Source organism: Nannospalax galili, unplaced genomic scaffold (assembly GCF_000622305.1).
Source record: "Nannospalax galili isolate Female #2095 unplaced genomic scaffold, S.galili_v1.0 scaffold1736, whole genome shotgun sequence".
Classification (NCBI taxonomy): Eukaryota; Metazoa; Chordata; class Mammalia; order Rodentia; family Spalacidae; genus Nannospalax; species Nannospalax galili.
Window position 1 is genome coordinate 286878 of NW_008338645.1, and position 13851 is coordinate 300728.

The 13851-nt window shown below is 43.6% G+C and overlaps 1 protein-coding gene across 9 annotated transcripts in view; it reads right to left on the bottom strand.

The window, feature by feature from the left end:
• The window catches only part of LOC103734307 (putative zinc finger protein 812), a 42480-nt gene that overhangs the window by 12435 nt on the left and 16194 nt on the right, over window positions 1-13851 (bottom strand). For 6 of the 9 annotated variants that reach the window (XM_008833190.3, XM_029563547.1, XM_029563548.1 and 3 more), the window contains exon 3: window positions 859-1017. The exons of the other annotated variants lie outside the window; for them this stretch is intronic. The gene's annotated coding sequence lies outside the window, so the exon portion shown is untranslated. The remainder of the gene's footprint in view (window positions 1-858; window positions 1018-13851) is intronic. 9 annotated transcript variants of the gene reach the window in all.

Here is a 13851-nt window from a genome sequence, read left to right on the forward strand (position 1 = left end):
AATTAAAACTGAAATAGAAAGAAAAAAAATCAACATAATTCAGTTATCTGACAACTCACATTATATTAGGCGCAGGATATAATGGCAAACACCTATACTACTAACACACTGGAGGCTGAGGCAGGAGGATTTAAGTTAGAAGTTAGCCTCAAATACAGAGCTCCTCTCTCAAGAAACAAAAACAGAGCTTACATATTTCAATTTACTTTACTTTTGACTATTTTTTTTTTTTCTTTTTGTCTTTTTGAGACAGGGTCTCCCTGTAGCCCCAGCTGTCCTGGAACTCACTATGTAGACCAGGCTGGCCTCGAACTCACAGAAATCTGCCTGTCTCTGCCTCCTGAGTGCTGGGATTAAAGGCGTGCGCCACCACGCCCGGCTGACTATTTCATTTTTTAAAGACAGGGTCTCATGTAGCCCAGGCTGGCCTTGAATTCTTCATGAGTAGCTAAGGATGACCTTGAACATCCAATCCTCTATCTCCACCTCACAACTATTAGGATTGCAAGTGTTCATCACCATTTCTGGTTTATGAGTGCTAGGGATGGAGCCCAGAGCTTTGTGGGTGCTAGACATGCACTCTGCCTGCTGAGCCACATCCCCAACGCCAAATCTAGATTTCTGTGTATATGAACTGAGACGTGTACCCAGGGCTCCATGCAAGCAAAACACACTCTACACTATGCTACACTCCTAGGCTCTGAAATCTTTTTGAACTGCTAATCTTACGAGTTATACACGCAAATCAGATACATTTGAGAAAAAAAAGTGTAAATATCTCATTTCTTTATTATGTACTAAAACGGTACTTTCAATATATGGGTTAAAATAAAATATATTAATTACAAATAATCTTACCTCCTATTTCATTTACTGTAGGTACTGGAAGTTTATTTCAGGTCTGGCTTATTCTTTAATTCTTTCAGCAAATAATTAGGAAGTCCTATTCCTGTGGTAGGCATAGGCAGAGCAGGGAAGGACACAGAAAATATCCTGTTCTGTAAAGGTCTAGAAGTCCTATGGGGAAATATAATCATAAAAAATAACTGATATATTACTTTGTAAATGCTATGTGAAAAAAAATCAAGCAGGTGAGCAAAGAACGTCGTGCACGTGCACACAAGAGGGACAAATGCTGGGAACTGGTTTGGGGCAAGACGATGACACAAAAGGGAAATCAGTGCTGGGTGTTATCAGCTTTGACCCAAAGAGATCAGAAAAAGAATTTACAAGATTTTAATTTTTTTAAAAAAGAACCAAACAGGAGCCAGGCGTGGTGGCACACACCTTTAATCCCAGCACTTGGGAGGCAGAGGCAAGTGGATCTCTGTGAGTTCGAGGCCAGCCTGGTCTACATAGTGAGTTCCAGGACAGCTGGGGCTACAGGGAGACCCTGTCTCAAAAAGACAAAAAGAAACAAACAGCCAGGCATGGTGGCACACGCCTTTAATCCCAGCACTTGGGAGGCAGAGGTAGGTGCAGAGGTAGGCAGATCTCTTTTGAGTTCTAGGCCAGCCTGGCCCAACACAGGCCAGCTGGGGCTACAAGGGAGACCGTGTCTCAAAAAGATTAAAAAAAAGAAAAGAAAAGAAAAGAAACAGGGGCTGGAGAGATGGCTCAGCAGTTAAGAGCACTGACTGCTTTTGCAGAGGACCCGGGTTCGATTCCCAGCACCCACATGGCAGCTACAAACCATCCTTAACTCCAGTTCCAAGGGAATCCGAAGCCCTCTTCTGACCTCCGCGGCATTGCACAACACAGGTGCACTCACATACATGCAGACAATACACTCGTACACATAAAATATAGATAATAAAATTTTTTTTTAAAAAAGAAAGAAACAGGACCAAAGACATGGTTCAATCAGTGAAAGTTCTTGCCCTGCACGCATGAGGACCTGAAATCCATCCCCTGCACGTACATAAAATAAAAGGTAAGCATTCCCAGTGCTAGGAAGATAGAGACAGGGTCTTCGGGGCATGTTAGTCATCTTAAAAATCAAGGTGGAGGGCTGGAGAGACTGCGGCTCGGCAGTTGCAAGCACAGGCTGTTCTTGCAGAGAATCTGAGTTTGTTTCCCAGTACCCACATGGCAACTAACAACTGCCTGTAACTCCAGTTCCAGGAATCCATCCAATGCCCTCTTCTGGCCTCCAAGAGTACCTGTACACACATGACACACACATACACACAAACAAATCTTTAAAAAAAAATAAAGTGATGATGGGTTCCCATGCTGTCACATGCCTTTATCCCACCACTCAGGAGGCAGAGACAGGTGGATTTCTTCTGAGAGCGAGGCCAGCCTGGCCTACATAGCAAGTTCCAGGCCAGCTGGGGCTACAAGGGAGACCATGTCTCAAAAAGAACAAAAATAAATAAATAAAATAAAGTGGAAAGTGTTTGAAAAAGGTACCCAACATTGACCTCTGGCCTACACGCACCTACACACACATACACACACACAATTATCGAGCATGTTTCAAGTACTAGGGTCTTAGGTGGAAACACTGGAATCAAACAAATATACCCTCTCCCCTTCACACTGGCATAAGGTCAAGGCCAAGGGAGAATTTGTCCATCCCTTACGTATTGAATATATTCAAGAATCACACCTTTTTAAGATTTTTTTTTATTTATTATTTTTATTTTATGTGTATGCATGTATTGCTTGCATGTAGGTAAGTGCACCCTTGTTGTGCAATGCCCGCAGAGGTCAGAAGAGGTTATCAGATCCCCTAGGACTGGAGTTACAGACAGTTGTTAGCTACCATGTGGGTGCTAGGATTCAAACCCGGGTCTTCTGCAAGAACAACCAGTGTTCTTAACCGTTGAGCCGTCTCCCCAGCCCCCTTAAGATTTATTTTTAATTATGTATTTGTGTGTGTGTGTGTGTGTGTGTGAGAGTGCAGATGCCAGTGTTGGCCAGAGGTGTCAAATTCCCTGGAGCTAGAGTTGGAGGAAATTGTGAGTTGCCTGATGTGGGCACTGAGAATCAAACTCAGGCCCTCTACGAGAGCATTATGCTGTCTCTTAACCACTGAGTCATCTCTCCAGCCAGGAATTACCTTTTTAAAGAGTATTTATCAGAGGCCCAGGCATGGTGGCACATACCTTCAATCCAAGCACTTGGGAGGCAGAGGCAGGCGGATCTGTTTGAGATCAAGGCCAGCCTGGTCTATATAGTAAGTTCCAGGCCAGCTGGGACTACAAGGTGACTCTGTCTCAAGAAGACCACCACCAACAAAAGAGTATTTTTCAGGTAAGGAAAGATTGGTCTATTTTCCTTTTCTTTTTTTCAAACAGGAGACCAGTTTTCCCCAAATCTTGAGTGTGCTACCAAATGTATAGAGATGCTGTGACTTTTCCATAATCATGATGCAGGAGTGGAAATCAGGACCTTAAGCATCCTAGGCCAGTATCTGCTATTGAGCTCATCCTAAGCCAGAGGGAGTGGCTTTTTTCTATCAAGTTTTGTTTTATTGTTTTTAATCATATTCCCTTTATTGTTACCTTATATATTTTAATGATTGGCTCTTTAAAAAATGAAAAAAATCACAGAGCCAGGTATGGTGGGGCAGGCCTGGCCCAGCATTGTCATGGCAGAAGCAGAAAGGCTGACTTAAAGGCCAGCCTGGACTACACATCAATACAGGCCTTTAAAAGAAAGGCCACAGGGCTGAAGAGATGACTCAGCAGTTAAAAGCACTGGCTACTCTTGCAGAGGACCCAGGTTCAATTCCCAGCACCCACACCTTGGCTAACAACCATCCATAACTCCAGTTCCAGAGGATCCAATGCCCTCTTCTGATCTCCATGGACACTGCATGACACAGGGGCATCTACCTACATGCAAGCAATATATCCATACACATAAAAACTAAAAATAAATAAAATACTTAAAAAAGAGAGAAGGCCAGGTCTATAATCTCAGCACTTGGGAGGCAGAGGTAGGTGGATTGCTGGGAGATTCAGACTAGCCTGGTCTACATAACAAGTTCCAGGCCAGCTGGGGCTAAAGGGAAACCCTGTCTCAAAAACTAAAAAAAAAAATTAAATAAAAATTCAAGGCCAGCCTGGGCTACAGAATCAGTTCAATGCCAGTCTGGGAAACTTATTCAGACTTTGTTTCATAGGACCCTACGTTTAAACCCCAGTACCCGCCATATATATATACACACACACACACACACACACACACACACACATATACAAGGGTTGGTGAGAAAGCTCAGTGGTGAAGGCATCCCACATGGTAGAAGAGCCAACTTTAGCCAAGTTGTCCTCTTACACACACAGACACACACAGACACACACAGACACACACACACACACACACATATCCTCCCTGTCAATAAATTAAGTCTTAAGTTTAAAATTAATTCATTTTATATACTTGTCTATGCGTGTGCAGTTGTCCGTCTGTGCTGGCACGTTTGGAAGCCAGAGGCTGCTGGGGTGGGTGTCTTCCTCTACTGCTTTTTCCTTTTTCTTTTTTTGAGACAGGCTCTCTCTATAGCCCCAGCTAACCTAGAACTCACAAAAATTGTCTACCTCTACCTCCCAAGGGCTGAAATTAAAGGCGGGGGGGGGGGGGTCACCATGACCAGCTCTACCATATTTTTTGAGGCACATTCTCTCAGTGAACCTGGGATTTGCCATTTTAGCTAGACTGGCAAGTTGACAAACTTCAGGGATCTGCCTGTGCCTGTAGCCCTCCAGTGCTGTGGTTACAGGCACACGCTGCCACCCCGAGCTTTTATGTGCACGTGTGTGTATGCACATCTGAGTGCTGGTGTTGGCATTTCAGGTGATTGTGAGCCACAAAAAGTGCTGGGAACCGAACTTGAGTCTTCAAGAAAAGTAGCAAGTGCTCTTAACTGACGAGCTACCTCTCTAGTCACCCTTTCATTTTCTATAAAAGCACATTAAAAAAATTCTCTGTTCCCAAATAAATAAGCTTTTTGTGGGTTTTGTTTTGTGTTTTTGAGACTCCCTGTAACCCCAGCTAGCCTTGAACTCACTGTGTCACCAGGCTGGCCTTAAACTTAGAGATCCTCCTACCTCTGCCACCACACCCAACAAGTAAGTTATTTTTAAAAAGACTTAAGAACCAAAGAGCTTCTATTAGAAGGAAAGGAAACACAAGGCTATTATTTAATCAAACAGGGTAAATTACAACCATGATCAATAGCAAGTAGCAGTCTCAACCATTTTGTCATGTGAAAAATTGGGGTACTGACCAATGTATAGTAAAAAGGGGAATGAGATCCCTTTATGAGATCTAGGGGATGATCCCCATATGCCCAAAGACATAACATTCAAGAAGAACATGAGTTTAAAGATTTGCTCACAGGTCTTGGAAAGTACCGGGAAAATCATAAAGAGGACCACGAGGAAGAAAGGGGCTGTGCTAAGCAGGTAGACAGCCGACTAGTGGGGTTCCTATGGTCTGAATATAACAATATAACACCACTCACCACAAAAAAGGCTCATGTGAGAGACATGATCTCCATACAGCTTGTTCAGAAGTGGGACTTTGAGATTCAGTGGCTCATGAGGACTCAGACCTCATCAAAGGTTCATCTAGCTAATGGACTCACAATTTGATGAGTATCTTAAAGAGCTTCCCGGGACTGTGATAAAACACTGACAAAAGCAATGGATGGGAGGGCGGGCAGGCTTATTTTGGCTCACAGTTCCAGGACACAGTCCATCATGGCGGGAAGCCATGGTGGCAGGAGCAGGAGGTGGTTGCTCATACTACATCTGCTATCAGGAAGCAGAGGGAGATGGACACTGCTGCTCAGCTCACTTCAACTTTCTATGCAGGACATGAGCCTGTCCATGAAATCAGGCTGTCCATATTCAAGGAGCCACCCCCAGAAATCAACCTAAAGAAGCTCTCATGGGCAAACCCAGAGGCTCCTTTCCTAGGTTAAGTCTAGGTCCTGGTGAGTCCACAGTCAATGTTAACCATTAAAGATGGCAGTACTGGAGATGGTAGACACTTCTGATGGGAGATGGGAGTGCCCAGGTCAAAGAAGTTGGTCATGGGGTTGGTGTGAGGGGCTGCCTTGGAAAGGTGTGTCTTGATCCGGCCCCTTTCTGTGGTTCTTTCTGTTTGCTGGTGCCCTGTGGTACATGCCTCCGCCACACTGCTCTTGCCATCACCATGCTCAGCCTGCCTCAGGCCTGATGCTATGGGGTCAAGAAGTCTCGGGTTGAAACCTGAAACCAGGAGTTGAAATTTATCTTTCACCAAAAGTGATGTTGCCTGTCTATAAGCCTAGCTCTTTTGAGGTAGGAGCTGGAGGAGCAAGGTTCAAGGTCATTGCTGGCTACACAGCAACTTAAAGTCCAGGCTGGGACACATGAGACCCAATCTCAAAACAAAACAAAAAATTAATATTCAACCTTACATTGTTGTTCTCAGGTGGTTGTCACTTTTATCCCAGCACTCAAGACTCAGCTCCCTTATACATCTTGATCTATGTAAAGGTCTCAAGCATGGTAGCCAAAAACCTGCCTTGAATCACAGCAGAGGAAAGCCACGCCACCTGACAATTTTCACACCCGGGCAAACCTAGGGCACTCAGCAAAGTAAAGAAAGACCCTGCGGCATCAACAAACTCTGCACTACAAGTCTGTTTTCAAACTGAGCATTGTGGTGCATATCTATTATTATAGCACTTAGAAGGCTGGGGAGGGAGGATTCAAGGCCACCCTGGACTACACAGTTAGACATTGTCTCAAAGAACAAAAAAAAAGGGGGGGCTGGAATGTACCTCAGTAGTAGTGTTGACCATGTATGTACAAGGCAGTTTCAGGGGCTATTGTAGTTTGAAGGTTCAGGTCATGGCCTGGTTGTCAGCTGATGGGCTTTTGAGAAGTGACTGGACCACAACAGTGCTAACTATTCCAATGGCTTGCTCCTTTGATGTTCATTCTAAATGGACTAATAGATGAGGCCCAGGTGGAGGAAGTAGGTTGTGCAGATACACCTTCAGTGTATCTGGGCCCATCTAGCTGTGCACTGTGTCTGTCCAAGAGATGAACTAAGTTTAGTTCTGCCATGCCCTTCCGCCATGTTTCTGCCTTACCACAGGCCTAAAAGTAACAGAGCCAACTAACAACAAACTGAAAACCTCTGAATCCATGAGCCAAAAGAAATCTTTCCTCCTTTAAACTGCGCCTCTTGTCTTGATCACTTTGTCACAGCAACAGAAACAGCTTTCTGTGAGTTCAGCAGTCATCAACACCAGGACCAGACAACTGGGAGTTTCCTCTAAGTCACTCCTTCTGCCACCTCTAGGCACGAGGCACAACACTTCGATGCGGCATAGGCCATTCATTTTATCCTGTATTTGTTACCCCATGTGCTCATAAACATCCATTCATGAATACTCTGGAGGTTAAGATGTATATTAAAAGCATGAGATTTTAGTTTATATTAAACAAGATTTCCACAACTTTATTGTTTGTTTTTGCTTTTCTTCACACATGGCTTCTTTCACTATATATTCCAAGCTGGCCTCCAACTTACTATGTAGCTCAGGCTGGTGTGGAACTTGTAATCTTTCTGCCTCAGCATGAGAAGTGCTGTAATTACAGGCAATGCACCACTGAGACCAGCACTGTAATTTCATTTAAATTCAGAATATTTCATACTCCATGAATGGGGGATGTAGCTCAGTAGTGGAGCAATTACCTAGCATATGTAAAGGCCCCAGCATGGTACCAGAAAAAGAAAAAAAGGCTTCATAAAAACTTTAAGAAGCTTGGCATGGTGCCACACACCTTTAATCCTAGCACCCCAGGGGACAGAGGCAGGTGGAACTCTGTGAGATGGAGGCCAGCCTGGTCTACTAAGTGAGTTCCCAGCCAGCCAAGGATACAGGGAAAATCTGTCTCAATTTTTTTTTTTAAGGAATAAACTATACTTTTTTGCAATACGGGCTTGAATTAACAGTCTTGAATATGTTATATTCAAGTGACTAAAATATGGTAGTTAAAGAACAGACAAATGCCAGGAACAATGAAAAGCTTAGATGGCTAAGAAATGGTGAGATAGGGACTGGGGAGATGGCTCAGCAGTTAAGAACACTGGCTGTTCTTGCAGAAGACCCGGGTTCAAATCCCAGCACCCACATGGCAGCTAACAACTGTTCTTAACTCCAGTTCCAGGGGATTTGACAGCCTCTTCTGTCCTCTGCAGGCATTGCATGACACAGGTGCACTTTCTTACATGCAGGAAATATACACATATACATAAAATAAAAATAATAAATAAAATATTTGAAAAAAAAAAGAAATGGTGAGACAATAAGGTGGATTATCTGGCTAATATCTGAAGAACTTACAACAACAAACATTCTGGTTCTAGGATTAAGTCATTAAACCTTTTTTCTAAAAATTACTGTACAGAATTGAAGTTATGTTTAGAAACTGAATTGAGCTGGGATGTAGCTCAGTGATAAGAGCATTTGCTTAGCATGGACTAAAGCCTGGGTTTCATAATGCTATTCCCAGCATTATGAACAAAAAATGTTCATCAGGGCTGGAGAGATGGTCAGCAGTTAAGAGCACTGTTAGAGAGGCCTGTATTGGGTTTCCAACACCCACATAGCAGCTAAGAACCGTCTGTAACTCCAGCTTAGGAATTCTGACACCCTCTTCTGGCCCTTTTTGCAAGCACTGCACACAAGTGGTACACTTACATACATTCAGGGAAAACACTCATATACGTAAATCTTTTTTTTCGGTCTTTTTTGAGACAGGGTCTCCCTGTAGCCCCAGCTGGCCTGGAACTCACCTATGTAGACCAGGCTGGCCTCACAGAGATCCACCTGCCTCTGCCTCCCAAGTGCTGGGATCAAAGGCATGCGCTACCACACCCCACCAAAATAAATCTTTTTTAAAAGAAATGTTTTGGCTGAATGACTTAGTTAACATTCCCTAATTAGTAAGATTTCAGTGAGACCCTGCCTCAAAAAAGGAGAGGGAGATGCGGGGGTACCAGTGAGATAGCTCAGTGGATAAAGGCACTAGTTGCCAAGGCTGATGATCTAAGTTCAAACCCCAGGACACACATGGTAGAAGGTGAATTGATACCTGCAAGTTGTCCTCTGACCTCTACATGCACATCTTGGGACCTGTGTGCATGTGAGAACACACACACACACAAACAAATAAATGTATACATATGACCCCAAGTGTGGTGCTCATATAAATAATACCAGCATTGGGGATGCTGATGCAGAAGGATCACCAAGTCAATCTGAGCTACTTATTAAGAACTTATCTTAAAATAAATCAAAATAAAACATACATAAGCCAGGAATGGTGGCACACACCTTTGGTCCCAGCACTCGGGAGGCAGAGGCAGGCGGATCTCTATGAGTTCAAGGCTAGCCTGGTCTACATAGTGAGTTCCAGGCCAGCTGGGGCTACAGGAGACCCTGTCTCAAAAAAAAAAAAAAAAAAAAAAAAAGACAGAGAATTATACATACATTAGAAAAATTTGATTCTTAAATTATACTTGTATCCAGAACTATGTATACACATGTATAACCTACTTGCATATATCACACCTAAATATGTCTGTGTCTGTGTCTATGTATGTATACACAGTATATGCAGTTTGATTTTTTGGGGGGGCGGTCTTTTTGAGACAGGGTCTCCCTGTAGCTGGCCTGGCCCTCTCTATGTAGACCAGGTTAGCCTCAATCTAAGAGTAACTGTCTCTGCCTCCTGAGTGCTGGGACTAAAGACTTGCACTACCACACCCATCTTGCAGTTTGAATCTTTGCTTTCCTTTATTTATATATATATATTTTTTATTTTTATTATTTTTATTTTATGTGTAAGAGTGTATTGCCTGCATATATGTGAGTGCACCCATGTCGTGAAATGCCTCAGTGGTCAGAGGTAGGCTTTGGAGTCCCCTGGAGCTGGAGTTAAGGATGGTTCACAGCCACCATGTGGGTGCTGGGAATTGAACCTGGGTCCTCTACAAGAGCAGTCGGTGCTCTTAACCACTGAGCCATCTCTCCAGCCATGCTTTCCTTTTTCAGTTGACAATAACCATATATAAAATGTGTAATACACCCGAAATACACATTCCGTGGAGCGCATAAAGTAAAATAATAAGCTGGAGTGCATTGTCTCAGACACTGCTTATCATTGGTGAAAGCATCAGGCTACTCTCTAGCTGGGCATGGCAGTTCATGCTATAATTCCTCCTTTTGTAGAGAGGCTGAGGACCACCGTGAGTGTGAGACCAGTTTGGGCTACAGAGTGAGAATAAAAAAACAACAAAGGGAGGTGGGGGGATCAGTGTCAGCAATTCCCAAGACCACACTATTAGTAACTAACCACAATGATTTACAATATAATCTCTTGAAATTAGTCTGTCTTTTCTAAAAATTTATTTCCTAGCTGGGTATGGTGGCTCATGCCTATAATACTCAAGAGGCTCAGGCAGGAGGACTGCCACAGATTCAAGGCTAGCCTGGGCTACACAGTGAGTACCAGGCTACTCAGAACTGTATAGCAAGATCTATCTGAAAACACAAGAAAAAAATTAAACAAAACAACAACAAAAACTGGGGCTGGCAAAATGGCTCAGCAGGTAAAAGATCTTGCCATGCAGCCCTGAAGACCTGAACTCAATCCCTGATCAAACAAGATGTAGCCAGGTGTGGTGGGGCACGCCTTTAGTCCCAGCACTTGTGAGGCAGACAGATTTCTGAATTCAAGGCCAGCCCGATCTACCAGAGTGAGTTCCAGGCCAGCTGGGGCTATAGGGAGAACCTACCTCAAAAAGACCAAAAAAACAAAAAAACAAAAACAAAAAACTAGACTCAGTGGTTTCTATCTGTGATCCCACCACCCCATCTACAGTGATCTGAAAGAGGAAAATGGAATCCACTGAAGTTCCCATGCAGTGACAGAAAAAGGAGAAACCTTGACTCAAATCAGTGGAAAGAGAGAACCAACTCCCAAAAAGTCGTCCTCTGTCACACTCACACACACACACACACACACACACACACACACACAAACAATCTTTAAAAAAAAGAAAAAAATAGCACTTGTCTGGCATGCATGAAGCCCTGGGTTCCAACCCCAATACCTCAAAAAGCAGGTGTGGTGGTGCACACCTGAAATCCTGGTGCTTAGGAGGTAGACAAAGGAGGTCCCTACCTTGAATACACAGTGAGTTTTTGAAGCCAGCTTGGGATACATGAGGCTCTGTCCCAAAAAAATTCATTAATATTTGTACCCTGAATAAACCCCTATATTAGTTGTTTTCCCCAGCTGATTAAAATCTCTAACAGAACAAATTACAAGAAGGAAATTACTGGGTCAGCAATATGGCTCAGAAAGTAAGACTGATGACCTGAGTTCAATCCCCAGAACCCAAAATGGAAGGAGGATCAAAAATCAAACTAGAGGCTGGACAGCTGGTTCAGCAGTTAAAAGCATTGGCTATGCTTGCAGGGGACCCGGGTTTGATTTCCAGCACCCACATGGTGGCTAACAACCATCCAGTTCCAAGGGATCAGACACCTTCTTCTGACCACCACAGGCATTGTACAGCACAGGTGAACTTACATACATGCAGGCAATATACTCATACACACAAAACAAAAGTAATAAATATTTTTAAAAAGTAAAACACAAGCCGGGCATGGTGGCACACGTCTTTAATCCCAGCACTTGGGAGGCAGAGGCAGGTGGATGTTTGTGAGTTCGAGGCCAGCCTGGTCTACATAGTGAATTCCAGGACAGCTGGGGCTACAGGGAGACCCTGTCTCAAAAAGACCAAAAAAAAAAAAAAAAAAAAAGTAAAACAAAGGATGGATATAGCTCAGCAGTTAAGAGCACTGGCTGCTCTTGCAGAGGACCTGGGTTCAATTTCCAGCACTCACATGGTGAACAACTGTTAACTCCAGTTCCAGGGGATCTGACACCCGTGGGCATTACAGGTCAGTGGTGCACTTATACACATGCAGTCAATACACTCATACACATCAATTAAAATATATTTTTTTAAATTGAAAGTCACATACCCACCCAAACACTGTACCCCCTTACATATACACACCCACAAATAAGAAATAATTTTTTTAAAAATTTCTGTGCATGTATTTAAGTGCACCCATGTTGTACAATGCCCGCAGAGGTCAGAAGAGGGCATTGGATCCCCTGGAACTAGAGTTATGGATGGCTGTTAGCTGCCATGTGAGTGCTAGGAACCAAACCTGAGTCCTCAGCAAGAGCAACCAGTGCTCTTAACTACTGAGTCATCTCTCTGGCCTCATAAATACCTTTTTTTTTTTTTTTGGTCTTTTTGAAACAGGGTCTCCCTGTAGCCCCAGCTGGCCTGGAACTCACCTCCAGGCTGACCTACCTGCCTCTACCTCCCAGTGCTGGGACTACAGGCATGCACCATCATGCCTGGCTTCCCCATAGATACTTTTTAAAAAAGGAGTTATTTTGCTAGTTTCAGAGGGCTCAACTCAGGGTGACCAGTCCCCAAATATCAGTGGCAGGAGCATGAGGCAAATGAGGTCCTTGACCACATGGTAAGCAGGAAGCAGAGCAAAACAGTGAGAGGAGGGGGCCAAGGCAAGCTAGAGCCCTCTAGGACATACCCTACCCCAGTGAACTTCCTTCAACTAGGATGGTCCATCACATCCCAACAGTCTATTCAAAGTCTAAATCAAAAGATTCAAATTTTAAGTAGTGGATTGAATCATTTATTAGGTCAGAACCCTCATGATCTAACCCTTTCTGGAACCATCCTTACAGGAACACCCAGAGGTATGCTTCCAATCTCAGATATCACTCAATCCAGTCTAGGTGAGAAAACGAACCATCAGTCTCCCTGGGAATTATCTGCTACAGCGATGCATTCTACATTACATGGGAGCTCATGAGGGAATTATACTTAACCTATTTCCCTTAACACAACATCCACCCTGTTCACCCATGTTGCTGCACATGACAGATTCTTCTCCATTTTTAGCCAGTCTATGATCAGTGCTCACACTTCCAGTTTCAAGTGGGGCTAAGGCAAGAAATTGTTGTAAGGTCAGGATGCACCATGACCATCTCCAGTAAGTATCTCAGCATTTTGTTCAAATGGTCTTGCAGGTCAGGGGTGGTGGCAAACGCCTTTGATTCCAGTGCTCAGGAGGCAGAGGCAGGTGGACCTCTGTGAGATTGAGGCCCACCTGGTCTACATATTGAATTCCAGGTCAGCCAGGGCTACATAGTGAGACTCTGTCTTAAAAAATAAAAACAAAGGGGCTGGAGAGATGGTTCAGTGGTTTAGGAACACTGGCTGCTCTTGCAGAGGATCCAGGTTAGGTTCCCAGCACCACATGGCAGCTACTGTTTGGAACACCAGTTCCAGGGGATCCAACACCACTCTTCTGATCACCTCAGGTACTGCACAACATGGCTGCACTTACATACTTGGCAGGCAAAATATACATACACCTAAAATGTAAAAAATAAAAAATAATTTTTATTTCAGAGTCTGTGTTACTTCACTTAGTATAACAGTTTCTAGTTCCATCCATTTACCTGCAAATTTCATGATTTCATCTTTCTTTACTGTTGAGTAAAACTCCATCGCATAAATGAACCACATTTTCATTATCCACTCATCAATTGAGGGACACCTAGGTTGCTTCCATCTCTTAGCTATTGTGCAAAGAGCAGTAACAAACATGGATGTACAAGTGTCTCTGCTATAGGATGAGTTCTTTGGGTATATGCCAAGGAGTGGTATAACTGGGTCAAATGGCAGTTTCATTTGTAGTTTTTTAAGAGTTCT